Source organism: Chaetodon auriga, chromosome 1 (assembly GCF_051107435.1).
Source record: "Chaetodon auriga isolate fChaAug3 chromosome 1, fChaAug3.hap1, whole genome shotgun sequence".
NCBI lineage: Eukaryota > Metazoa > Chordata > Actinopteri > Chaetodontiformes > Chaetodontidae > Chaetodon > Chaetodon auriga.
The window spans coordinates 18,964,330-18,990,565 of NC_135074.1; the positions used below are offsets into that span (position 1 = coordinate 18,964,330).

At 43.6% G+C, this 26,236-nt stretch overlaps 1 long non-coding RNA gene across 1 annotated transcript in view; it reads left to right on the forward strand.

The window, feature by feature from the left end:
- The first annotated feature begins 2,368 nt into the window (after nt 1–2,368).
- LOC143324997 (uncharacterized) overlaps nt 2,369–26,236 on the forward strand; it is a 32,977-nt gene continuing 9,109 nt past the window's right edge. The window contains exons 1-2 of the long non-coding RNA XR_013077496.1: nt 2,369–2,665; nt 6,209–6,287. This is a non-coding gene — a long non-coding RNA (uncharacterized LOC143324997). The remainder of the gene's footprint in view (nt 2,666–6,208; nt 6,288–26,236) is intronic.

Sequence of the window (26,236 nt, forward strand, 5' to 3'; positions counted from 1 at the left end):
GAGCTAAGGGTTTGCCACTGCATTTAAGTGCTCATGTGCACCTTGGCTTGACTTCCCCCCTTTTTTTGATTGAGTTCAAGGAGGGAAGCTAGAAAAGGTTGGAAGCACTGAGGACGTTCACGCCTTGACCCCCTGACCTTCTCCCTTTGGGAGGAAAAAAAACGTCCCTGCCTTAAGAGGAACTGTTGCTTTGCCACATATGCTACCTTTAAGATGTAGGTTGCAAGCTCTTTTCATTGGTGGTGCAGGAAGAAAACATTCACTCTTTGTGCCCTTGAAGAATTGAATGTTACATTCATTTATGCAGCACCTTCTTAGTGTTTCGACAGAGGGCAAAAACTATGTTTTTTTTTCTGGGACATGAGAGACAGGAGGTCACCCATTTAAGAACAATCACGTCCTCATACTTGCTTTACTGTGTCTCCTTGACACATCTGCACATGTTTTAGTCTTTCCAGCTTGAAGTTTTGATTTCATTTGCAATGTTTCCCCTTTTTCATTTTTCTTGGTCATATGTAGGTTAATATGTGTTGGACAAGAAGAGATTTATGTGTAAAAGTAAGTGACAGTGTGTGTTAAAGTGCCAGTTCAGTAATATGCAGGGTTGGCTGCTGTTGCTCTGTTATGCCTGCAGTTTGCTCGGTTTAATTTTGTCATCAAAGGCCTGATGTAGCTAATGTTCATTACTCTCACGGATGCTTTAGATTATGGAAAAATACATACAGGCCTCATCCCAACACTCCTGCACACCTAACATGACTCTCTGCACTAGCACTCCACCACAGCCCAGCCAGCTACCACCCTCCACTTCAATATTTCAGCACTTTTATTTATTTCTGCTTTAAATTTCACTTGCACTCTCTGTCCTAATATTGAAATATTAAAAGGGATGTTTTTGAGGCGGTCAAGTAACGAGGAGAGGCACTTTGTTCTGTTAAAGTTTTAGATGCTGCTCACTGTAGCCAAGAGGAGGGAGTACATGGGGATGGGGTCAGTGGCCCGTACTATGAAAACAAGAAGAAAGAAAAACATGTCAAGTTGATTTGGACTGAAATGAAAACAAATTAATTGCTGAAAAGGCACAGAGTACGTCACAGTCATGAACCACATTCTCCCACTGATACCTCTCAACTCAGTGATGAAAAGAAATATACTAGTGAGGAGTTTGTATCTGCGTCTTTGTGTGGCCCAGCTGTGGAGTGCATAGATTTAAAGAGGGCTGAAGGGCACATACTGGCCCTCAAGATTTGTCCACAACCATAACCAGGGGTTAAATTGGGCCAGGGAACTTTGGGGCTCAAGCACATAGGCCTACGACAGGCCTGTGGCAGCCACGGCAGCCTATGACAGAAATACACTAATCAGTGTCGGAAAAGGAAGCACAGGGATTGGACCAAGTGCAGCAGACCTTGAGACCATCACTGCCCACGGCATCTTCCAAACACCCGACCAGATTAGCTGGACCAAACACCACTGCAAGCAGTATGATTGCCCCAGGAAGAGAGGGGAAGACAGCCGGGATAAGAGCCGAACACGTAGAGGAATCTACCCGTGTACGTGTGGACTAGACATAAGCAACAATCTTAAATTCACTTCAGTAGCTGATCCTTATACATCCATAGAGTGAGTTTTCAGGACTCTCTAACTTTTCATGCTGACCTGCTGGAGCACTGCCCATTTGCATGGACAAAGGGCTCGAACAGAGGCCTAGACTGTGACTAACTCTGCGTCCTGTTCTCTGGGTGGGAGTGTTAAGGAGGTCTTCATCCCCCTGTGCTAGATCGCCATGTGTGAGGTGTGTAACTGGAGGCAAGTGTTGAGCGCTGAGATGATGTGTTTTTACTGCGCAGTCTTGCTGTGCTTTGGGATGGCAATAAACCATGGCCTTCAAAGCACAGCCAAGCGCCACTTACTGCTGAGTGCTTCTCTGGTGGTTGGACGAGATTACTCTCAAAACAAAGTGCAGACAGGTTGATTAATAGAAGGGTCTGCAGAGGTGCGTGCCGCAGTATATTTTCACACCCAGTGAACACTCGTTCATTTTATTCGCATGGACTTTTATGGGGCGATCCTGTCACTGTATGAGTTTGTCACTTCATAAAAATGGTCCCCCTCTTTGAGTGTCTTCTAGTGAAAACTTATCAGAGCTGTTACAGATGTGTTGTTTTAATGTTGAGGGAGCGCGCTGAGACTTGAAAGTGCAACACAGACCATATTAGTCCATAGCAGAATTTGGGGTTAAGAGAACTGGTTGTGCCTTATAAAATCTGCACCATATACTCCAAACATCTTTACACAAACTGATATGAATGCAAATGAGATTCATAACTTCGTTCTTATCTTACTGTCTGACTGACCAAAGGCGTTATTGACTGATGCTGCACTCATGCTGTCATGATGAGTGCTGTGCTATCGTGACTCCCATGCCGACCCTGGTCTTCTGTGTGCTTTCAGGTTGCTTCGTCCAGCTCCTGAGCCAGGCTGAGAAAGATGAACATGACCTGAAGATGGATCTGGGATGTCTGTGTCACGGGGAACTTCCATACTGCCTTGAAGGCTGTGAGGCTTCGGTCGGCTGGAGTAGAGAAGCTGTGGGGAAGCTTCTGGACATGGTTTCCGCAGGAGAGAGGAGCCTCAGCCGTGTAGCTCGGCATTACAGGACATGGTAAGAGACATAGATGAAGATTGTGAAAGACAAAAAGGGAGATAGCAGCAGGGTGGGACCTTCAATCTGGATGAAATGACCCCGTCTACAGCAGCAACGATGAGTAGGCTCAGGGTGATTGCAGTCATCGAGGAGAAGGGAGGGGAGCTGGTGGCAGCGCGCTGTGCGGTCACCCCCTCATCACATCAGATCACAGGGCTCTAATTAACTTCAGCACAGCATCAGACTGCAATCAGCAGAACCACAGAGGAAATGAGATTTTTTTTTTTCCATGGCGTTCAAAAGCGTGGCGTAAAAATGCATATTAGCCTTGTGTTTTTAATTAACATTTTGTGCTTAGGAAGCATGTTAACAGTATCCCTTAATGAGCTTTGTGGAAAACGAGCCACGCAGAGGACAAAGGGCAACTTCCCCCCGTGTTTGCTGATGTGCTGTTCTTTATTCTAATACAATGAGATTAGTAATCATTGTTTAACTCCTCTTTCAATATTGCCTTCACATAATCCCCACTTCTACCACTGTTCCTGTAGAATAGGACGTTAACTGTGATAGAACGAGGCCTTTATTAATTAGAGTGTTGAGTCATGGACTGGAGATCTGTCGAGATGTGGACTTAGTTTACCGTGCTCATTTGTTGTTGTTACGGTGTTCATCACACTTTCTCCTAGACAATATGATCCTCACAGTACTGTGCTCTGCTCTTGAGTTCCTTTGTTAACTGGCATTTTCTATAACACATGCAGTGTAAACTATCTTTGCAGCCAGAAAAAAAGACATAAAAACGTGGAATAAGAGGTTTACTCTCACATTAATACTGGTTTATTTGTTAACATTGCTGCTGCCTCCGTTGTGGAGGAGTTTGTTCAAAAGAGGGGAGCAGCTGCAGTAGTGTGGAAGTGGTTTGGTTACAAAAATGAGATGTACAAGAAACCACGATGATGTGTGCAAGAAGAAACACCCGGTTAAATATGAGAGGAGCCAAAAATCCAGTGGGGAGAGCTCAACAGCAATTGTGAGCTCTAACCAAAGATGTTTTTCAGTATTTTGTCATGTCATCAAGCATATCATTATCACAGAAATACCCTGAAACCACCTCGTTATGGCATCTATACATTTTCTGTATCTCAAATCTCAGTGAGATGTACGCTCTCCAGTGAGGCCCGTGGTGCTGTTTGGATCCACTGGGGAACGTCCTCATGAGCAAGTCTTTCCAACCAAGCATAAAGCCATTCATAGCAGAAATGGTCATCCTGCGCCCTCTGACACGAGCGTCTGTAACTGAACTGCCAGTCTCTTCATTGATATATGATGGAAGCTTTGGGGTGTCCCGCAGAAAACTTTGTCCTCAATAACTGAAAATGGCAATTTTCTTCTTGTCCAACAGCTCCAGTAACTGTTCAGTAAGATAATTGAACTTGTCACCATGCCTCCTGCGGGACTTTGAAAATATTGCTTCTTTTCTAACACTTGGAAGTATTTACTTTTACCTCTTAACGACTTGCTGAAATTTTGGAGATCCTGTCAATGGCTGCCAGCTCCTTGCTGGTTTATTTATTCCCTCTTGCACCTGACCGGTCAGTTATTTGTTTTCCACAGTGTCCTTGTATGTTATAAATGGGACAGGCCTGTCACTTCAATGCTGAGAAGATGTTTTGAGCTCCTTGAGAGATTTTTATTTATTTAATTTTGGTTAGAGCAGAGCAGTGAATAATGCATCTCAACCTGCTACATGTACTGTTTTTATCATTAGCATGCAGCCCGAGTTATCTGTAGAATACTTATGAGTACCGGCGAAATGTTTGTGATTTTATTTATTTATGTTGCTCCTTTCAATTATTCATTTGTTTATTTATTCATGGAAGAACTAACTGAAATTGGAAAATTCATTTTTGCTGAAGGGCACTTGGCCCCCACTATCTACTCCCTACACAAAGGGAAAGGTGGGGGTGGCACATCATGCTTGTTAGTAATTGCTTTATGCGGTGTTTCTCTAAACTCACCAGAGGATGTCATTTTCATCCAAGCAGACGGGTCAGCTGACAGAAAAAGACAGACAGGAAGAGAGACGAGTGAGTGGAAGCTGAGAGGTGGAAAGAGCATCAGAGAGAAAGCAAGGATGAGACTCATTCAGCATTTTTTTTTAAACTTGCTATTAGCTTGTTCAGAGGGTTGATATAAGGTAACATGTGCTGATGTGTGAGGAAATCAAATTTTCTGAACTCTCAGACAGGACTCCACAGGTTGGACTGGAGGCTGAGGTTTAGATAGAGGCAGAGTAGAATAAGCTGTGATCGCCTTCGGTTGTATCCATGCCTTCACGCTCTCCTGGCCTTTCTGTGTTATTGTGTGCTCACTGTGTTTTCTTTAATTATATGGAGTGGGATTTTGTTCAATTTCACACTTGCACAAACATGCAGCAATTATTCCTGATAAGTGATAACGATTCAGTGAAGTTTAAACGAGTGTTTGTCTGTGTGAGCGAGCATGCGTGTGTGTTTGTGTCTCCGTAGCACTGACTTTAGCCTTGTGTCACAAGCTGCTCATGGACATAGATTTAGATTTAGACTTCATTGTCCCAGAGGCGTATTTGTTTTCACAGCCAGTTCAACACAGAAACATGATTTTTTTTTTTTTTCTCTTGGTTCTTCACATTGTTTTTTAAATGCGGCCAATAACTGCTCACAGTACACAGTGACAGAGGTAAACATGGGGACCACTGGAGTCAGCGTTTCCGGTTTTCTTTATAAGCTGATGTGCAGTTGAAGCCAGTGAATTTGTAAGCAGATGATGATGAGGACAAGGACGAGAGGAACAAGAGCCAAATTTCTAATTATGTTTTTTTTTTTTTGTGGATTAATGGCTGCTGCTTGTTTATTGAGCTGCACAGAAACTACTATTCCTCATGTGTGACTCAGATCTGTCAGCACAGTGTGAACAGCACGAATCACATGGAATTTGACCTTTTCAATTCTGATTTGGGCCACTTTCATACGTGGACCTAAATCAGATACAGGTCTGATTACATGCAATACGACCTCAGTCTGAACATTCTGGAATTCATGCAACTTTTACATCACCCACAGTGTCTTGCAGCAAGACTCTTGTGGAGAGGCGCTGACAGATGTAGCTAAAAGTAGCCTTTGACATCCTGAAAGGTTGGATGAAGTTTCTGTGAAGTCACTTGTGTCACGATCCCACCACTCCAAGCTCCATCCACAAACTCCTCCATGTAAAAGTTCCTGTTATTTCTCCACAAAAAGCCATAATTAAAGTTTTGCCTCATGTTCGTTCTCATTATAATCAGCACACAAATTCGCCGGCTTCCACTGCACATCAGCTTATAAATGAAACTGTAAACGTTGACTTTAGTGGCTTCCATGTTCACTGGTGTACAACAGTGTGCTGTATGTGAAGTCATATGATGCATTATTGTTCGTGTGAGATGAGAAATGGAGTTTTGATTGGCTGTAGCGGAGCAACAGACACAGAATGCCAATCACTTATGAACCTGCTGTTTGCATGTCTCTGTGTTTCCACGTACAGCTGGCAGTACAGAAGTCTGTGCTGAAGCTGGAGGTGCTGATCCTGTGGATGGAGGTGAAGAATCTGGCCCGAATGAAAGGTACAGTGATCACTCACAGGTCTCACATGCATACATAAACCCCTGTCTGGAAACCTTCAGCTCACATGGACATAAACCTACATGCAGGTCACCACACCGTGTGCCAAAGAGCTGTCTTTCTCAGTTCCTGGGTTTTCAGTGAGACATGTCTGAAAAAGAAACATTTGAAGCCATGAGAATAGAATAATCTCTTATTTCATGGCTAATTTTAGTATAAGAAAATTGTGCATTTGGAAAGATAACAGCACCAACCGTTGAGAAGACCTCCAGTTCTAATTCCTCAGTTTTTGTTCTTTTATTTGATCTCATATTCTTTTTTACTCTTATTTTTTGCGTTCTTTTCTTTTTTCTGCTTAAATGATACATTACCATCACACTGGAATGTGTTTAATAATGTGAGGATTTCAGCACAAGTTTTAAATGGCCCGTACAACTCTGATTACAAACAACTGTGAACTTTTATTCATGTTTTACACGGCATCGCATCTTTTTTTAGGGTCGAAGGTGTAGATGTATAGAGACGTCTGTAAGTGACAGAAGTTCATAAATAATATGTCAAGTTTGCACATAGAACCATTTTTAACTGAAGCTCTTTATTGACAAATGAGAACACTGGGTAGACTGTAGGTGTAGAAACGGTAACTGTCAGGCTTTAGCAAAAGCATCTTGGATACGAAGTCTTCATATGTTCTTGAATCTATATTCAAGGTACCCTGTGGAGTTTTCTTGTAAACAAAGTTATTCTTGCATTCAGTGTTACTCACCAAAATGTATTATGTCTGTCCTTGATTCCTCACAAACATGTTGACTGCATTTCCTTCCTCATGAAACATTTGTAGAGTGTATTGTATATTTGAAATCCGGCACTGTTTACATTCATATCTCAGTTGATATGGTGAGCCTGTTAGCAAACAATTCCCCTTATGTACACATCCAGCAGACATAGGGCAAAATTAGTATTCATGTGGAATTGTATTTCTGGCCACTTGATGCTCTTTAGCCGCTAAATGCTTCACTATCTTCACCAGCTAGCGGCTAACTTTGTCTGTCTTCAATTTGGTGCTGGATTGGTAGAGACCTTTGTAGACCTTAAAACAAAAACAATGTGTAAAAAGACACTGAGACGCTCTGTAAAGAGAACTGTAGAGTCGGGGGATAATTCTCTGCCTGCATCACTATAATTGAACCTTTCCTCATACATGTGGTTATATGATCCATTGTTAACTTATTGTTATGAAAAAAGAAAGATTATAGCTTCTTCACAGATTGAAAGGACCAAAAGATGGACACATCTGTCCTCTGGGCAGGACTCAGTTTACCCCGTGCCCCCTCAGTCTCATGAATTCTGTTGAAAGTGGCGACAGGAGTGAGCCTTATGAGGGTGGTCAGCTGCGTTACACTCTCTTCTTCAAGGTGTCAACAGACAGAGCACAGCCATGGAATGACAATTTGTATTATTTAATTAGAGCACGCTTCTCTTGGCACAATTCATTTATTGTAATCTTGTTTATGCACCTTGATTGTTTCACAGTATAGTTTTTTTTAATTAGCTCGCATTGATTAAATTGCATCGATTCTGTATCCTTATTAAAATAAACCCCCTATCGCTCTCCTTCCTTATTTTTCATAATTAATTGTACAGTATGTTGCTTTGGGGAGGCACCAATGACGGTGTTGCACATTTTGTAATCAAAGCACTGGCTAGAATTATTTATTGTGGTGGCTGTCAAAGAGCGTCACATTAAGAGGCGTTTTATGAGTTTGTGGAGGTGTTGTGCCGTGTGCGGTGATAGATGCAGACATACGAAAGTGCTGCTGACTTAAAGCTCCAGAAGATGAGAAATTAAGCTGAGTTCACAGGTTTTGTTTTGTCCCAGAACACCACCCCTCCACCCAGCACTGACCTTGGCTGTTAGACCCGCTGCATGCGGACATGTGGGTGTGCACGCATGTGTGAATACACCTGCTTCCTCGTCCTGAATCTCATTCCAAACCTTGTGCTCTTTTTTAATTTTGATTGATGACTCCGTTTATATTTGGAATAACAATCCTCCGATACCCCCCCGCCACCTCATCGACAGCCTCCCTCTCTCTACACTGTAGCCTCTGATCCCCCCCCCATGGCTCCCCCAGTATGAGCATGATATTAGAAACAAAATGAGATTTGAAATTTTGTGTTTGACAAGCAGCTTGATGAAAGGGTTTCATAGCTGAGCTTGATCCATGGAAATTTTATGCTAATAACACTGCTGGCCAAGCAATCTAGTTGGAAATTAATCAGGGGGCTGGATGGATAGAAGGAGAGGAGAGAGGAGAGGAAGGTAGGTTGCTCCATAAACACCCTTCCCCCTCCTCACCCTCATTCCCACTTCCCAGCTCTGAATCTCATCAGAAATAGCCATGGGGTGTTGTCTGTGTGATGGGGTAGGGAGAGAAATAGGGAGTTAGAAAATTACACTGCAGCTTAGCACTGATTGATGCAGTAATGTATGCAGTAATGTATGCAGCCATGCAGCGAGCTGCCGTATTATGGATTAGACCTCCCCCCTTCTCAAGCCGTCCCCTTCTGCATTAGAGAGGACATACGCACACACATTTAGAAACTGATACACACACACCTCTTTAGCCATCTCTGGTCCCCTGTTATTATTCTATTTATCCTGTTGAGCCTTTGGGGGTGTCTTTTTCTGCATGTGTCATTTTCTTCTTTTTTGTGTGCACTTAGCTGTGTATCTAAACAGTGATTCCACAGACAGCCTCGGTGCGTTTGGTCTTTCCTCTGTCACAGTTTCTCATGCGCACATATATGCTGTCTGCCTCCCTGTATTTATTCTCTCTCTCTCTCTAAACCCTGGGAGTCATCATTTCACTCAGTCTCTAATGAAGTCATTATCAGATTTCACTTGTTTAAAACAACACAATTAGCACCGAGGCCTTAATGATGTTTGCAAGTTAAATGCAAACTAATCGCTTTTTTTCCCCGATTTCTCAGTCTCGTTTCCTCTCTCCCGGCTTGCTGCTCAGTTGGAATAAAGAGAGTAAATGAATCACCGAAGTGTTTGCTGGATGTGGGTGTGTTTGTGGGCACATATTTCTCAACCATGTTACAAGCCTGTGTGATTTATTATTTTTACCCCGAGAGACATCTGTAACATCAGTCCTTATTTTTGTAATGCATCATCAGCCAGAGGAAAAACAATATTATCCAGTCTAGGATATTGTACTCTGGAGTCTAATAATCTAATGTACACTAGAGCTGGTGTCATTAAAGTGCCAGTGGAGCTGTAGGGAGATGGTAGGTACACATCTGTCTGTCTCTGAATCCCCACTGGTGCTCCTGCTCCATCCCACCACCTGCCCCAACACAAATACACACATATCAGGGCAAAACAAAAAAACTCACACATTCAGTCCCATAGCTCGAGCTCTGTTGCTGTTGGAGCGGTCAAGCCAGCAGGAGGCGGAAAGGAGAGAGTGACCAAGCGCTGGCATCATAGGACAGTTTGCAACATCAACGATTCTGAGATGGCACAGCTCTGCTTCTCGCTCAGACAGAAAAGCCTTACGCGGCTCTGGAGGCAGACACAGGACACAGACGCTGAACCTCTCTCCCTGTCCTTGGAGCGCTACAGCTCTACAAGCACCAGGCTTGCCGGGGTAAGCGGGCCCAGCAGGACAGCACTCCACAGGCTCTGCACAACGGCATGAGTGATCTCGGGTCACTCTGAAAGTTTGCTGGAAGTTTATGTATGCAGTTACACTTTTGTTGTCAAAGTACCAGAGCACTGAGTGATGCACTTGAATGCCCTGGTGGTGTTTCTGCAAGATGAAGGCCAATCCATAATTTCAGCATTGGAGCATTTTAGACATCCATCACTTTTACATGTTGTGGACCTTTTGTTTCTACAAATATGTTAGTCCAAAGCAACTCTGAGATGCATGACCCTTTCCATTCTAACTCTGTGTGAATTTAACAGCGAATGGGAGAATATGCTGCATTAGGCCGCCAAAAAACAAAACAAATATCCTATCATCTATGTACATGTTGTGAACTTCTGTCGGTAATGATCAATCAGTGCCCCCAGTTTTGCTGTTAGCTTTCCTGTTTCACAATGGGAGAGAAATTGAGTGAAAACGCTTGAACTCAAAATATAAGTAAGCGTCAGTATAGTGAAATGCAGACCAGCAACTGAACAGCAGTGGTAAAGACAGTGTGAGGTGGTGCTCAGCATTTTGCAGGAGATCGACAGGTTACTGCGATGTTCAGCGTGGTTGTCACTGCTATTCTTAATTCTTACATCACCTTACCTTCTTATTCAGTCAGGTTATGGTGTCGGTCATTTACAGACAAACAGATACTCTGGCATGTGATTGGCCTCTTTTGCAGACGTTTATCAGAAGGAAAACCTCACTTAAATGCTTCTGTTGATTCTCATTGATCGCACTCATAGCTGCCATACAGCTGGAAGCATAGCGAGAAATTCTAGACAGTAAAAAGAGCAGAGGCCATCATGCCTGGCAGCAGAGGATCCTTCAGAGGCAAGGAGGTAAATTCAGGAAGGAGATTTGTTATTATAGAAAGGCCTTGGACTACATGGTTCAGCCAGTGAAAAGGATGAATTGATGTTTTGATAAGTGGAAAGCTGTATTTATTTATGTATTTTTGTGTAAATGTGTATGAGAGATAGTGTGTTTGTGCCGCATGCATGAGTGTGTGTTCACCTGCAGGATTTCCCTACGCATGCATCTGTGAGAGAGTGTGTGCACTTACACGAGCCTGTGGAGAGACAACGAGGAGAGATCATCTCAGAGATGGACTAAAGTGGAAAGTCATGCTGAGGGAAAGGTGTGTGTGTGATAAATAATGGGTGTTGGTGCCCAATGGAGACCAGTAGCGGAGGAGCGGAGGTGGCTAAAGGTCTGATGGGAAGCTCACTGCCATCTGTGATTGAAGTGTGGAGGTGCTGCTCCCTACACACTTACTTTTGCACTCATTTTCACCTTCGCCATGAGCACAGTAAACAGACGCGACAAATCCCCAAGTGCTCAGTCCTTCTCTTCTAATTCCAGCCCTCCTTGTACGAATGCAAAGCATGGGAATCTCTGGATGTCGCCCTCTCATGTCTGAGCTCGATAGAGAACCTCTTCAAACACACGTACAGGTGCATGAAAAGGTTTGGACACCCTGGTCAAATTTAATGTTACAGCAAATAGTGAGTAGAAGATGGACTGATCCCCAAGCGGCACGAAGTTAAAGATGAAACATCATCAACACTTCACCAAAATTAGTGCATTATTTTTGTTTTGTACAATTATAGAGTGAAAAAAAGGAAAGTATGATACAAAAGTTTGGGCACACCCAGAGATTTGAGCTCTCATATCTTTTACCAAGGTCTCAGACTTTAATCAGCTTGTTAGGGCTATGCCTTGATCACAGTCATCGTGAGCAAAGGCCATGTGATGCAAATTTCCAAGCTTTATAAATCCTGCAAGTCTTCAAATCTAGTCCCAGCAATCAGCTGCCATGGGCCCTTCGAAGCAGCTGCCTATTGAAATAATAGATGCCCACGAAGCAGCAGAACATTATAAGAAGACCGCAGTGTTTTCATGTAGCCATTTTCTCAGTAATTAATAATTCATTAGTTGATAAACTAGTTAATTAATAAATGGCAATTAACAGGAACGGTGGAGCTCAAGTTGAGGTCTGGAAGCATTCAGAGAGAACAGCTTGTAGGATTACTAGGAAGGCAAATCAAAATCCTCATTTGACTGCAAAAGAAATCCATTCAAGATTTAGCAGACTCTGGAGAGGTGGAACTGTTCTGCTCTGCAGTAACACCTGCACAAATATGACCTTCATGGAAGAGGCATCATAAGAAAATCTTTCCTACATCCTCACCACAAAATTCAGCTTGCATTCAGCAGCGCATGCAAGACGGCCCGAGAATCTCACGGAGCAAGAAGCCTTTTCCAAAAGAGATTGAGCGAGAATTTCCCAAACAAGATCTGAAAGGCTCTTAGCTGGCTACAAAAAGTGTTTACAGACTGTGATACAGGGGGTGTTACTACATACTGACCATGAGGATGCCCAAGCTTTTCCATTTTTGTTATTTTTAAACTGTAAAAAAAGGAAATAATAAATTTATCTTGCTTGAAATATTTCAAAAATGTGTCATCTTTATGCTGTTTGGAAATCAGGTCATCTTTTACTCTCTCAGCTATTCCCAGCTGCTTTTCATTTGCCTATATTAATCCACTGCTTATGGTGTCCTCAGGGAGTGCAGAAGGTCCAGTGTTTGTCCTCTTCATATCTTTGAATTTAGGTCTGCTCTGTATAAAAGTACCTGCGTGTTGAGAGTGAGTGTGGTTATGTGTAAAGAGGAGATGTCATTAGGATCTTATCTCTCAATAAGACAACCTGTAATTTGATATACCCCTACGAGTACATCTTTTAAGAAGTTATGAAAGAGGTTAATGTTTTTCAGTTTCTGGTTCAAGAGCTAAAGGTCTTTTTCTGTATAACATAAAACCCACCTCTATTTTAGATGTTGTTGGTTTTCTAAATAAAGAAGAAGAGGAAGTTTAGAGAGGCTTCATAAGACCGGATCTAAAGTGTTAATTAACATAAAAACAAATCACACCATAACAAGGTGAAGAGCTGGGGTCTGAGCAAAGGTTGGACACCACCAATTTGTGTGTCTCTTATGAGAGTCAGTGTTATTTACTTAAGATTTAATCATTTGTACCTGGTAGAGAAGCAGAGGCAGCGTACACTGAAGGTCCAGGGTGACCTTCATTCATGCCACCAGTGACTGAATCCCAGCCAACAGTCAGATGTTACAACAGCTACACCCTGTAGTCTTATTAAGTTTACTTATTTCACTCAATACACCGTGCAAAAAGCCGAGAGTAAGGAAAAAAGACACCTGGACGTACATCTATAGACTGTCAGCATATTAACATCTTCCCAAGTTTTATAGTTTTCAGGCAATCAGTTGTGTTAGTTGCCATTTTCAGCATAGATCAGCATGTAGTTTGCTTGCTGGGAGGTTGATGTTTTTCTGTTCCCTGTAGCAACTGGGATTTTGAAGACCTTAACATGCAGATATCAGAAGGGCCTGCCATCTGCTGCCTGTCGCAGGCTTATGCCCACAGTCTAGACCTGGTGAGTCAGACCGGTACTGATGGTACCACAGTAGAGTTCACTTTGCTGAACAGTGTTTATGTTGATATTATAGTGACTCCAACAAAAACAGAAAAGCCTATATTTGGTTGTAGAATTATTCATTGTAGTGACGATCCAAGTGTATCGATCCAAGTTTTAATATCACTAAAGAACCGGCGACCTCATGCTCCTCTGTGCCCCAGAAAGGAGGTGTATGCCCACTATCAGACAGGCCCTCGGCATGTTAAGTCCATACCCACAGCAGTGACTAATTGTTTGTTATGTCAGTGCTTGTCGTGCCCGTTTGCCTTTAATGGAGTGTAGTGTGGTGATCCATCAGGCTGTCGAGCAAGCCCCGTGTCAGTTGAAGTGGCTGTGTGTCAGTGGGGCGAGCGTGCCGTGCAGATGTGATTTACTGCCCTGCTTGTTGCGCCGTGTTGTGCCTCACTTCTTACCCGTGCAATGCAGCCCACTCCTCTCATCTGCTCTTCTCCGCTTTCCTCTCCTCTCTCCCCAGATTGATTGCCCGCGCAACTGGCTCATGACACTCGCCATCTTCTGGCAACCTTTTAGTGCCGTTTTATAGATGGTTAGCGCACCTCATTTGGCTATTTATACATCTGTAAGTGGCCATGAAATATAGATTTGTCTTGATGGGTGTCAACATTGGAGCTATGGAAGCAGAGCTCAGTGACACCTCGTTATTTTAATGGTGTGGGATAAAGAGGCTGCCTGGCAGGAGTAATTTTCAAACATGGCTAAATTATACTGTTTTTATTTTCATTTAATGTTTGCGCTCATATTTTACTCAAAGCAGAAAGCCTTTTTTTTTCTTGCAGGGTTTGGTTGGCGCTGAGAGATGCAAATAGGGAGAGAAGTGACCGAGGATGGAAGGGAACACCCTGCCCCTCTCTCTCTGTCACATGCACATATTCTACGTGAATGTCGAGGTGGTTCAGAGTGAGAAGAACCCTTAACAGTAACATGATGTGTGACCTGTCATCCACACACATGCACGCACATATTTCACTCCATTCACAGGCAAGGTCTCAGAGGTAATTAGGTGCTGGCACCCACTCAGTGCGATGTGCTGGTTAATTGAATAGTTAGCACATCAGAGGCAGGCCTGTGCAGATTGGAGGTGGCACCTGTCAGGAAGCTGTTCTCTCCCAACCCAGGACATTTCCTGCGCTGCCTGATACATATGTCATCTTTGTGGAAATACCAAATTAGGGGCAGGCAGCCGAGTGAGTGCAGTGCAGCAGGTGTGGAGATAGCTCGGGGGTGGAGGAAGGCAGGTGCTCCTCTGCTCTGTCCTTCAAGAGGATTTGTAAAGCTCCGGGCACCTATCCTTACTTCACCTCAGGCCATTTCCATGGCTATGTGACAGGAAAGTGACAGCGCTGTGTGTTTGTGTGTGTGTGTCTTCAGCAGGCTTTCCCCCATGCCTCGCCACGGTGTGCCCAAGGCATCCAGAACTTGTGTATGCATCGTGCAGAGGTGTGTCAGCTGAGTGGAGGTGTCCAGACTCTACTAGCTCGACGATGGCTGTCTGACTGACAGACTGGTATTTGCAAAAAATTACCAGTTTATCAAATTATAATTTCTATCTCCCCATCCCCAAAGATTGCATGAGGTTAGATATGTGTCCTGACTGCTTGCATTGTTGTCTGGAGGTGTTGCACCTTACAGAGGCAGGGGCTGGGCTGCAGGCAGAGGTCCTGTAGAGGCTGGTGCAGTCAGCGGGAGAGGACAGCTCAAGAGAAGAGGGTTACCACACAGGAGAAAGACCTGGAGGCTGCTCACAGCCAAACCACTGAAAGGCAGCAGGCACCAGCTGAGACGTGTACTTGTGTTGTATTTAGAAGCCAGTCCTAACATATGAAGCCAGCAATTAGACTCACATACATACAGTCTCACACCATATACTCATTATGTCCTATCACATTCTCCACAGCAGTGCAAAAAAGGGATACATTAGCAGCTGTGCAGAGAGAGGCTGTGAAGGCACAGCAGCGAGCAGCTGGAGGCCCACAGCCTGATGGTGGTAATCCACTGATACAACACACACAGACCCAGCGTGGCCTCCCCTCATCCCAGCTGCTGCAGCGTATGCAGGAGCTCAAGGAGGAGTAAGGCTACTGCGATGACTCAGGGAGGGTGAAACAGTGCAGTTGGTCTCTGATTGAGAAAGTAATGTCGTACAGTTCTCAGTTTGTGTGGAAATTGCAATAGTTGAAGACCGTGTCTGTGGTTCCAGCTTATCACCAGTGTGACACATCACACTTCATCTCTTTGTTCTACCTCTACTGTCACTCTCCACTGTCAGAAGGGGCAGAAATGTCCTGAACCTCCTGAAAGTCTTTTAGAGAGAAAGTTGTCAGACACTTTTTTTTTTTTTTTTTTGCTCTGCTGTCAGCTTCTTATCAGTCTGCCTGATTGTCTCATGTCTTTAAGAAGGGGCTATTGAAAATACAAAATCAAGAAATAAAAAAGACATTGAAACAAAGAGAGAATGATTGAAATGGTATAAGTCAGGGAGAGAGGGGAAAAGGAGGGGGAGTGACAGTGACAGGCTTTCGTGTCAGTTCAGCTAGCCTCCAGTGCTGGCTTTAATATATTGCGTGAGACAGTCACCTGAGTGTGTGATGTGGCAGCTGCCTCAGCACTCACCTGCAAGGAAGGTGCCCATCAATTCACAGCCTTAGGCCTTTTGTGTGACACACACCACTAATCTACACAACATACCCACTTATAAGAGCCCACTCAAACCAACTATGAAAACATTCCTTTATACATGTCAAAAGAATCTGAACATATGGATGCATTGAAAAGGTTTTGCGAAACATAAATACAGAGAAAGAAAGCGGCATCTCAGAAACAGGTCAGATAAAATATCATGCTTTGAATTATTTCAAAGAGTAAGTGGACTTGGCAGGGGGCTCTTTAAAACTCTTTACATTGTGACTTTCATGTAACCACTCTTAAGTGTCAGTCAGGAAAGCTGCACGCTGCAGAACAAACGTGTCTTTAGGATGTGTGTGTGTGTGTGTGTGTGTGTGTGTGTGTGTGTGTGTGTGAGTGCATAGACATTTGCTTTTGTGTATGTTTCATTTGAGAAGTCTATTTTTTTGCGCATATGTCAACCCAAGTACAGGCCTAACGGGGAGGGGACTGTGTTGTCAGCAGGTGGGCATCAGCAGACTCAGGAGTAACCAGCAGAGGTGGTGAAGACTGAGCAGCTTCAGAGAATTAACCACAAAGCTACAGGTGCACCGTATTCCCTCCAGTGTTTAGAGCTTCAAACTGGGATATTTGTATCTGTCAGAGCTGTTACGACATGAATTATCACGAGACTGCATTTAATTTACATCTCATGTTATCCCTTGTCAATTTGAAAAAACACCAGGAAAATGAAAACACTGCTGTGCCTCTCACAGGCACAACTCGTGGCTGACAGATGTTTGAGCGCTGTGCCTCCTGGTGTCCTGTATCCTCTATCCCCTCACCCACCCACCCATGCCATTCCACACCATCCATCTGGGCTGTGTGTGTGGGCCAGGTGCTCAATAGGTGGATCATTTCAGGTCGAGGCCCTTGTGTGAAATCAGATGTTTAACTGGCCAGCTGAAGTGAGATGGGAGCATCTTAACCAGCACCTTGCCAAAGGTCTCATGTTCACTCAGCCGCTGGGGCTGCTGTGAGTACGCCCGCCACCTGCCAATAGGCATTAGGGAGGATTTAGTAATTAAGTGATAGGCTGAGGACTAAATTGGGTGTTTGTGGGCTGGCAAGCCACCCCAAGGTCCCTACAGCCATGCAGATAGGGGATTCTAATTGCCAGGAATATTGATCAGCCTGGCGAGGGGGTAGCGCAGGGAATTCACTGGCCATCGATTTGCTGTTACTGCACCTCACTCATCAATGGAAGAGGGAGGTGAGCATTGGAAAGGCTCTGGGCTATTCCCACAGTATCCCTCACCACCACCAGCTCCTGACACATACACAATGAGAGTCAGTGACATAGCATGTTGTGATGACAGCGCTCTCAAAACTTAAAACCTCCTCCATACCCCTAAACCAGCTCCACTGTCTCATAGGCAGTCCAGTGGTGAAAGTGGGGGCAGGAAAAGGGCTTTCCAGAGGGCTCACTAGCAGTGTTTTTATGTCCTAATAAAGTGCTACGCTTCACCCAGCCCTATTTCTCTCCCTCTCTCTGCCTTTTCCTTTTCCATACAACTTGCCTCCCTGAGTTTGTAAGGGCTTTGACCCGTGGCTGTGGTCCTAGTTAATGTTGGAGGCAGAGAGGGGACTGAGCTTGCCTGCCCTCTGATATTTAATTAGTTGCTTCACCTGGCAGTAAATAGGGCCTGGTCAGCGCTCTCTGACACACACACACACACACACACACACACACACACACACACACACACACACACACACACACACACCTCCGATTCCTGTTCTATCACTTATGCTCCAGTGACACGTCACCATCACAAAACAACACCATGCAGGCAGAATTACTAAACATCCTCTCATTAAATGTTAAAGCTTGCATGGTCAGATTGAATCTGTCACACATGCACACATTGCTCTCTATTGATTTAGTTCCATACATAACAATACTTGCAGCACTTCAGTTTGCTACGACTGGGCCGAATAGAGAAGCAGTCAGCAGTTAGGAGTTTAATGTTAATGTAACTATATGAACATGGACAGTGAGTTTGAGTTTACTGTTTAATTTCGGTTCAGTGATTCTTTTTGCTTTTATTTGATTGTGCAGGTGAAGAAAGAGAGAGTGTGTGACAAAACTCAAGTAGAATTTCTGAGAAAAGAGGTTTGGGAGAAGGAAAGTTCAACCCTGATTCCAAAGACGTTGGGACACTGTGCAACAAAACAGAATTTGATAATGTGCCCATTGACATATACTCAGCTGAAAGCAGCACAAAAACAACATATGAATGTTTTGCCTCATCAATTTTTTTTGTAAATATCTGCTCATTCTGAATTTAATGCAGCAACATGTTTCAAACAAGTTGGGACAGGAGCAACTAAAGACTGGGAAAGTAGTGGAACGCTCCAAAAACACCTGTTTGGAACATTCCACAGGTAAACAGGTTCACTGGTAACAGGTGATAGTATCATGATTGGGTATGAAAGGGGCATCCTGGAAAGGCTCAGTCATTCACAAGAGTGATTGTGTAAAGGATGTTGCTACACGGGCTCGGGAACACTTCATAAAAATGTGAGTAAACACAGTTTGTTCACAAATGGTTGCATACTGTCTTTATTTACATTTCACACAACGTCCCAACTCATGGAATTGGTGTTGTAGGGAGATGTATTAACTTGAGGCCAGGCAAACAAAGAACAAGCTCTGATCTCAGCAGGTCAGACCCAACAGCTACATTATATTTAGTTGAACAGTCTGATCACCTCTGCCATGCTGCATAAGCTTGTATCTAGAGGAGCTTCGAATGTGTTCGGCCTCTTGCTTCAAAGACTCGTGTGGAGGTGAAAATTGGAAACAAACCCAGAGGGTTCTTGCTACTTGTGTGTCGTTTGGATCAACAAAACATGGATTTCTAATTGTTTTTTAGCCATCCTGTTGACACGGTTTAGTTTTCGAAGCCATCTTAGCTGGTGTTTTATTTTTGTCCTGAAATGAATTGCAAAAGCAGTGAGAAGGTTTGCTGCACAGCAGTCTCTAACCTGAGTCATTTAGAGCCTATTACAAAACATCAATATATTGATTGAAGTAAGTGTCTCAGTGTACTGCTCTGTAAACACACGGATGGCTCAGTTGTGCATGTTTTATCTGCTTGAATCTTATCAGGATTTAAATCTTTTCATCTTCAATTCACTTAATCGTGGCACTGTTGGCTTTTGAGCCGAAGATTCGACTCACTCTACCCAGATTCATTTGGTTAATCCTCAGCCACGTGATGAAAAATCGCAGCGCTGCAAAGAACGTCGTTTTGATAATATATTTTTTTCATTTGACTGACATTTAATTTAAAGGTTCTGCTTGCAAATGATAGATATGTTTGATTTTCTGCTGGCTCCCAGCCATGCTAGACGTGCAAACACTTGTGGCTGTGTAAGCCACTTCGAATGAGAACTCTCCACAAATGGCAAATGATGAAGCCTGTGGCCTGTGTGCCAACTTTTAAGAGCAAGCTGAATTCTGCCTCATGTACCACACAACAAGCCAGGCTGTAGGAGCAACAGGTCAGAGAGAAATTCAATTAGAGGCAGGCAGACAGTAACTTCATACAAGTTTTTACTCAGGTCACAGCCAGATGTACAGATCTCGAGAAAATATTCAGCTTTCTCAAACTTTACTGTTTTACTGGAATTATCAAACTTTGTGTTATATCATAAAATGTTTGTGTTGAGGTGCACTGATGCAGAATGTAGATGAGCTGAATTTGTCTAATTGCTTCAGCAGCCCCCCCGCTGTTTGTGTTTTGGATTGAAGGTTTTGTGTTGACCTGCTGAAGTTTTTTCATCATGATGATACAAATCCATGTTTTTTTTATGTATTGGGTGTCTGACAACATTGAGGATATTTGTTATATTTATATTAAGAGTCAAAGAGACAAACACATTTTGTTAGAGAAGTTTCATTTACTGTTGACCTTATGGTACAGTATAACCAGCAGATAAGTGGTTTGAACCAGCTACATAAATACCCCGACAAATACCGAATGAGAATTAAAAAGAAAAAGTCTCTCAACCGGTTACTCCCAAATCAAAAAATAATTAAAAAGTGTCACAGTTGCCGGATATCAGACAGAATTGTCAACTTCTTATCTTCAGCCTGACGTTGCATCCACTGTCACTGATTCTCGTAAGGGAAGGAGATTTGATTTTCTGTAACCAGTCACGAGAGACCAGCTTATAGGCCTGAGTCGGACATCATTGTAAGGTGATGCTGATGCGTAGTCATGCCAGCATACTTGTTTGCCGAAGTTTTAAGAGTGGAGCAGAAGTTGGGTTAAGAGCAGCCTCCATAGCAGTGTCTGTAGTGGTTGCCGTTGTTGTTATTGCTCTTCTTTGACCATGGCGTTTGCCCTGCCCACGGCTCGGATTGGCTAATCGTTACTCCGCTGCAACACTCGCTGGATTTTCTGCTTTTTCTGATGACAGAACTGCTGTTTCATGTCATGATGACATACAAAGCAGTCATCAGACAAGTACTACAGTACGTCTAATCAAGCGATCATGTAATAAGTCAGCTACATACACACCAATACACACGTAAATATTTGTACTGAAGGCGACATCGTCACACTTCTGTGAGGAGAAAGGCATTCTTGTCGATACGTATCCGTTGACGTTTATGACATGCAGCTGCACCAAACTGTGAGGTGAGCATTCTGATTTGAATTCATGTTCCCACATGAGTCTAAACTGTGTGATTTCCAAGGTCATTTTGTCATTTCTGAAGGGGGATTGTTCCCCCATGCTTGCCTTCTGATTGAAGCCTAGCTACAGCGTTCATACACCACTCAGAGTCACCCTCCAGCCATGCTCACAAATTGAATTAGTTTCAGTCTGAATTTGTGTTGCAAAACTAGTAATTATTTTTTAACCCCAGAGGAAGCCAAGAGAAATGAGTCAGATCTTCAAAAGTCATGAAATTTGACGATATATGATTTTACACCAACCAAAGGGACACAAGCCTGAAGCACAGCAATTTACCAACCATTCATCTGTTAGCAAATTAAATCACACCACATTTGACATCTTTTAGAAAGTTTGATAAATCTGATGAAAAAGTTTCTCTCTCAATTACCATCTGAAATTAATCTCCTTAATCCCAATTTGATCTCTTTCATGCATATAAGGGGTATCTTTCATCTGCCCACCTATGTGCTTTAAATCTCCGCCACCAAGTTAAGATGGAACGTGACTGTCAAACTTAGTCCTACGTGAAACTCCGACACCCGTGCAGCTCCGTGAGATGGAGAAGCTGATTAGGGAAGATGAGGACAGAGGGGCGTAACTGACAGCCGCCCATGATCTCTCTCTGTAGCTGGTGGAGGACTGTAAGCCGTGTGTGACGGAGCTGCAGACTGCTATCCAGAGGCCGGGATGGTTCAGCTGCGGCAGTGCAAAGCAGAGGGAGACGAAAAATACAGCTTATTTCCACTACAGATATTTATTGATTTGATTAATTTTTCCTTTTCTTTTTTTCATCTTTTATATCAAACGGAACAATCTGAAAAAGGAAGCCGTGCTTTAGAAACGGCTTAGCGTCCTGCATTAAGAATGCCAGCGATGATGTGCAAGCTGATACATTTTAAGGAGTCACAAGCCAGAAGGGTTCAGAGCCAGTGTCGCGTATTGCATGTTTCAGGCGAAAATTAATCGAGTCTGTTTTGTGAGCACGTCGCTCTGCCATGTGAACTTTAGTTGGTTCTCTATGCACGTTCTGTATGATATGTAGGTGCACAGGCTCTAGTGGTGATTCAAGAGAGGCCTTACAGTTGGTTTGCAGTCAGCTCTGAGAAAGGATGGACTCGAGGAGCTGAGCTTCAGCAGCTCTCACCTGAGAGAGCAAAGCGGTGGTTTAGAGAGCAACGGCTAGTGGTATCATCAGAGTTTGAGCTTCTTCGTGTAGGAATTATGTTCAGGGGCTTCAGATAGGTGACAAATTAAAGGACAAGCCTGAATAACTTAGTGGATGAACATAACAAATGCAGATGTCACCATACAGGCAAGAAGAGTCATTGAAAGATTGAATAGTATGAAGATGGTGTGAATCAGACTTCTCATCTGAGATCTCGATGGGTGACTGTGGCTCAGGAGGCAGAGCGGTCGTCCACTTATCATGTCCCTGGCCTCGGCAGTCTCCATGTCAAAGTATCCTTGGGCAAGATACTGAACCTCAAATTGCTCCTGATGCTGTGCCATCAGTGTGTGAATGGTTAATGCTTGTTGTGAGCAGGTGGCCTAGCCAGAGTGGGTGAATGCAGACTTGTGTTGTAAAAGCGCTTTGAGTGGTCGTCGGACTAGAGCAGCACTGTATGAAATACGGTCTATTTACCATGGGTGCATTTAGCTGTTGTACCATGTGTGTTTGTGTGTGTGCTGTGGCAGAGAGGAATCATGGGTGGGCAAGTCTTCCGGTGTTATGTCCTCTCTGCACCTGAGGAGGTTCCGACTGCCAGAGAGAAGGCCAGCAGGAGAGGACTCAGACCAAAATAAGATGATCAGAGTCAGGACCTCTAGTTGCAGGCACTTACAGTTGCACATTCAGAATATGCACTTTCCGTTGCACTAACCAGCCACGGCTGATATTGATCGGACCTGTCACACAACAGGTCTCCCCTCCTTAAGCAACACTTTGACCAGCCAGTGCCCTACAAGCCCTGAGCCCCACTATGATGCGAGCGCTCTGTGAGGAAAATAACTCTCATCTCCTTTCTCAACAGCAGGTATTAGTTTAAGATCATCAGAGTCAGAGAAGGCGCGCCATGCCAGCTCCTTCACAGAGCATTCTGGTCATTAGCGTGGACCACGCAGCCTTTTCTCAAGAAGAGTCGTAACCCTCAGAGGTCACTTTGTTCACTAATTGTACACTGCAGGCAAGATCAGATTCTGTTGTCAAGAAAAGGGGAGACCTGTAGCTTTGGCCTTTCTGTGTATTTCTAAAGCTGATTAGATAATGAGGCCTTTTTTCGGACTCAACTACCAATATTACCAGCTGGATTTTTTATTTATTTGTATTTATTTCTTTATTTTTTTCAGCCACTCACGGACCTCAAGACTGTGGGCCTCGTGTATTAGTATTTTGTAAGTTATATATTAGTTTTGGTCCGGAGCTCCTGGTGTACACATAGACATGACGTGTGTGCGTGTGTGTGTGTGTGTGTGTGTGTTGACTCCTCAGCCAAGTGCACATCTCTGGCTCATCTCTAAGGCCTGGCGTGAGCTTCCTTAAGTGCTGTCAGTGTCACATGGTAACAGCAGCACTGCAGCCTCTTAATTGGTTTAGGAAAAGCATCCTTGTCATTTTGCGGGCAGTAAACTCCGCCAGAGAAAATGAAGTCCAAGCTGCTGCCACCTCCTCAACCCCCACACAGCCAGCCTAACAAAAAAATAATGATTATGTGCTGTGTATATTTGTGCGTTCGCTGTCTGTTTTCACTTTTTGCTTTTAGAAATAATTGCTGTTGGTTGTGTGGCTGCATCAGAGGAAGGGCATTAATGATTCTCACTGGCCGTGAGGAAGCACTGCACTGCAGAGGGCGGGAGGAGAGCAGCTCATTTTCTAGAACTAAACGTGTGTGTGTGTGTGTGTCTGCGTGTGTGTCTGTGCGTGCATTTGCGCCTGAATATGTTTTGTGTTTGGTAATTTATTTTTAGCACTTTCCTCACTTTGTCGTGTGGTACATATTGTATGCAGCCTGTAATAATTACTCTAGCATTGTCTGCAGAGATGTGTGTATCTCTGAATGGCTTTAAAACACGTTGGTGTGCGTGTGTGCGTGCGTGCGTGCTTGAGTGAGTGCACGCGCGCCCATGCTTGTGCGTGCATGTGCATGGCTGTCCTTTTGCACAGATTAGCTGGTGAATGCAGCGAGGGGATGATCAGACTGGGAGCACACCAGGGTTGCTCTGCGATCACACAGGGATTATGAGGGATATGGAGCTGTAGTGCATTCCAGGGCCGCCTCCAGTTAGGCTCATCTCCGCCACGCTCCCCTCACACACACCACTTTAATTGCCTTTGCTTCTTTCATTACTTTTATTGCCTCTCCTCTGCATTGCGTGCTCCCTGGGCTTGTGGAAAGGTCATTGTGATGGTGGTGGTGTGCTCACAGCCTTCGTCTCCCTTACTAGCAGCAGGAAATGACTGTGCGGCTGAAGCTGGGGAAAACGAGTGACACAACAAGGTAGCTACTGACAGGCTGTGCACAGATCACAACGTGTATTATTCAGTTTTTCAAAGCAGGTCAGTGAATTAAGTCGACACCAGACATATTTTTTGAATGCTATGTTTCACAGGAATAAAGGGGGTTTCGTTAGGCGATGGCGATATAGGTAATAGATCTCTACTCTGATGAGCTATATGCAAACTGCGAAATTGAGTAGAATGATAAGAAATGCAAATGCCAAATCTTTATTAAAATTGGCAATATCTTTGCTCAGGAGCAGTGAAGAGGTGACAGCCCTGAAAGGAGGGACATTAGGTATGAAAGGAGCATCCTTGAAAAGGCTCAGTCGACCACCAGCATGGATGGATGCTTTGTGAAACATACGATAAAGGACATTACTAGATGGACTCGGGTATAAAATCATCGCCAATAAACACAGTTTGCTTGCAAATGATTGCATTCTGTTTTTATCGTCGTGTAGCACAGCATCACAACTTTTTTGGAATCATAGTTTAAATTTTGGCACATTAAAGTTTGTCGTCCCTGGTCGAAGTTAAAGTTATATCTTCAAGACGTCCTATTTTCCGACAAGTACATACATGTTCTATACACAGATGCTCAATTGTGGTAATTAATCATTCTAACATCATGAGAATGGCACTCATTTAATGGTCCAGTGTGCAGGATTTAGTGACATCTAGTGGTGAGGTTGCAGATTGTAGCCAACTGAATACCTCTCACCTCACCTTCCACTAGGGGCTGCTAAAAACACGAAAGCTGTTCCAGAGTCAGTGTTTTGTTTGTCTGTTCTGGGCTACTGTAGAAACATGGTGGCGCTACATAGCGGACTCTCTGAGGAAAAGGATCCTCTCCGTCTTGTAGAATTTCTTCTAAGGTAACGAAAACACAAATGTATTCTCATTTCCTTGCGATTATACACCAATGAAAACATACTCAAGAATATTATTTTGACTCATATATCCACCCAAATCTCACACACAGGACCTTCACAAATCTCAGAATTCCTGAAGTAAATGTGTTTTTTAGTTGGTTTATTATTATTATTGTTGTTGTTATTAGTTCAGGGGTCCAGACTTAATAGGAGTGAGAGCATGTTTTGTGTTCAGTCGGATGCCTCTCACATCCACAAGATGCTCTCCACTGTCAGCCAGTAGGTCCTGGAATACAAGTAAAGCCTTAATATGCACCACATTACTGCTCGTGCACTTGCACAATAATTGGCTTCTATCTCAACAATAGCTAATGCACATTTTATCATATCCTGCATTGCTGCAGGCAAGCGAATGAAAAACTGGCACTGAAAATAAAAGAGCAAAGCACGAAGATCATCCATCTCCGCTAAGAAAGAGAAAGTGGACCGAAGAGAGTTATATTTATGTGCTTTATCCTCAAATGCAGTGTGCGATATACAGTGCACTCGTTTGTGTGTGCGTGTGTGTCTCTGTGCACATGTGCGTGCAAGCACACATGAATCCACCTGCAGGAAGTTGTAGAGGCTTGGCAAATTGAGGTCAGGAGATTTAAAGCTGAGGTTGACGAGACGAGGATTGAGGAGGAGAAGATCGTGGTATACACAGAGAGAATAAAGTCAATCTGCACATGCTGTGCAATGTCAAACTTTTACATTCAATTTCTTTTTATGTGCATAATGTATTTCAGGCCATCACACAAGCACATACCAGAGAGATGAAGCAAGGGCTCGAGTATAATGCAAATATTTCAGCATGATTAATATGTAATTTACAGTCACTGAACATTATTGTGATTGATGAATGATGTGTGTATGAAACATTTTTCTGTATCGGAAAATAAGAACCTAATATTACCCCGATTACAACGAAGGTGGCAGAAAAAGCAGAAAAAAACAGAAT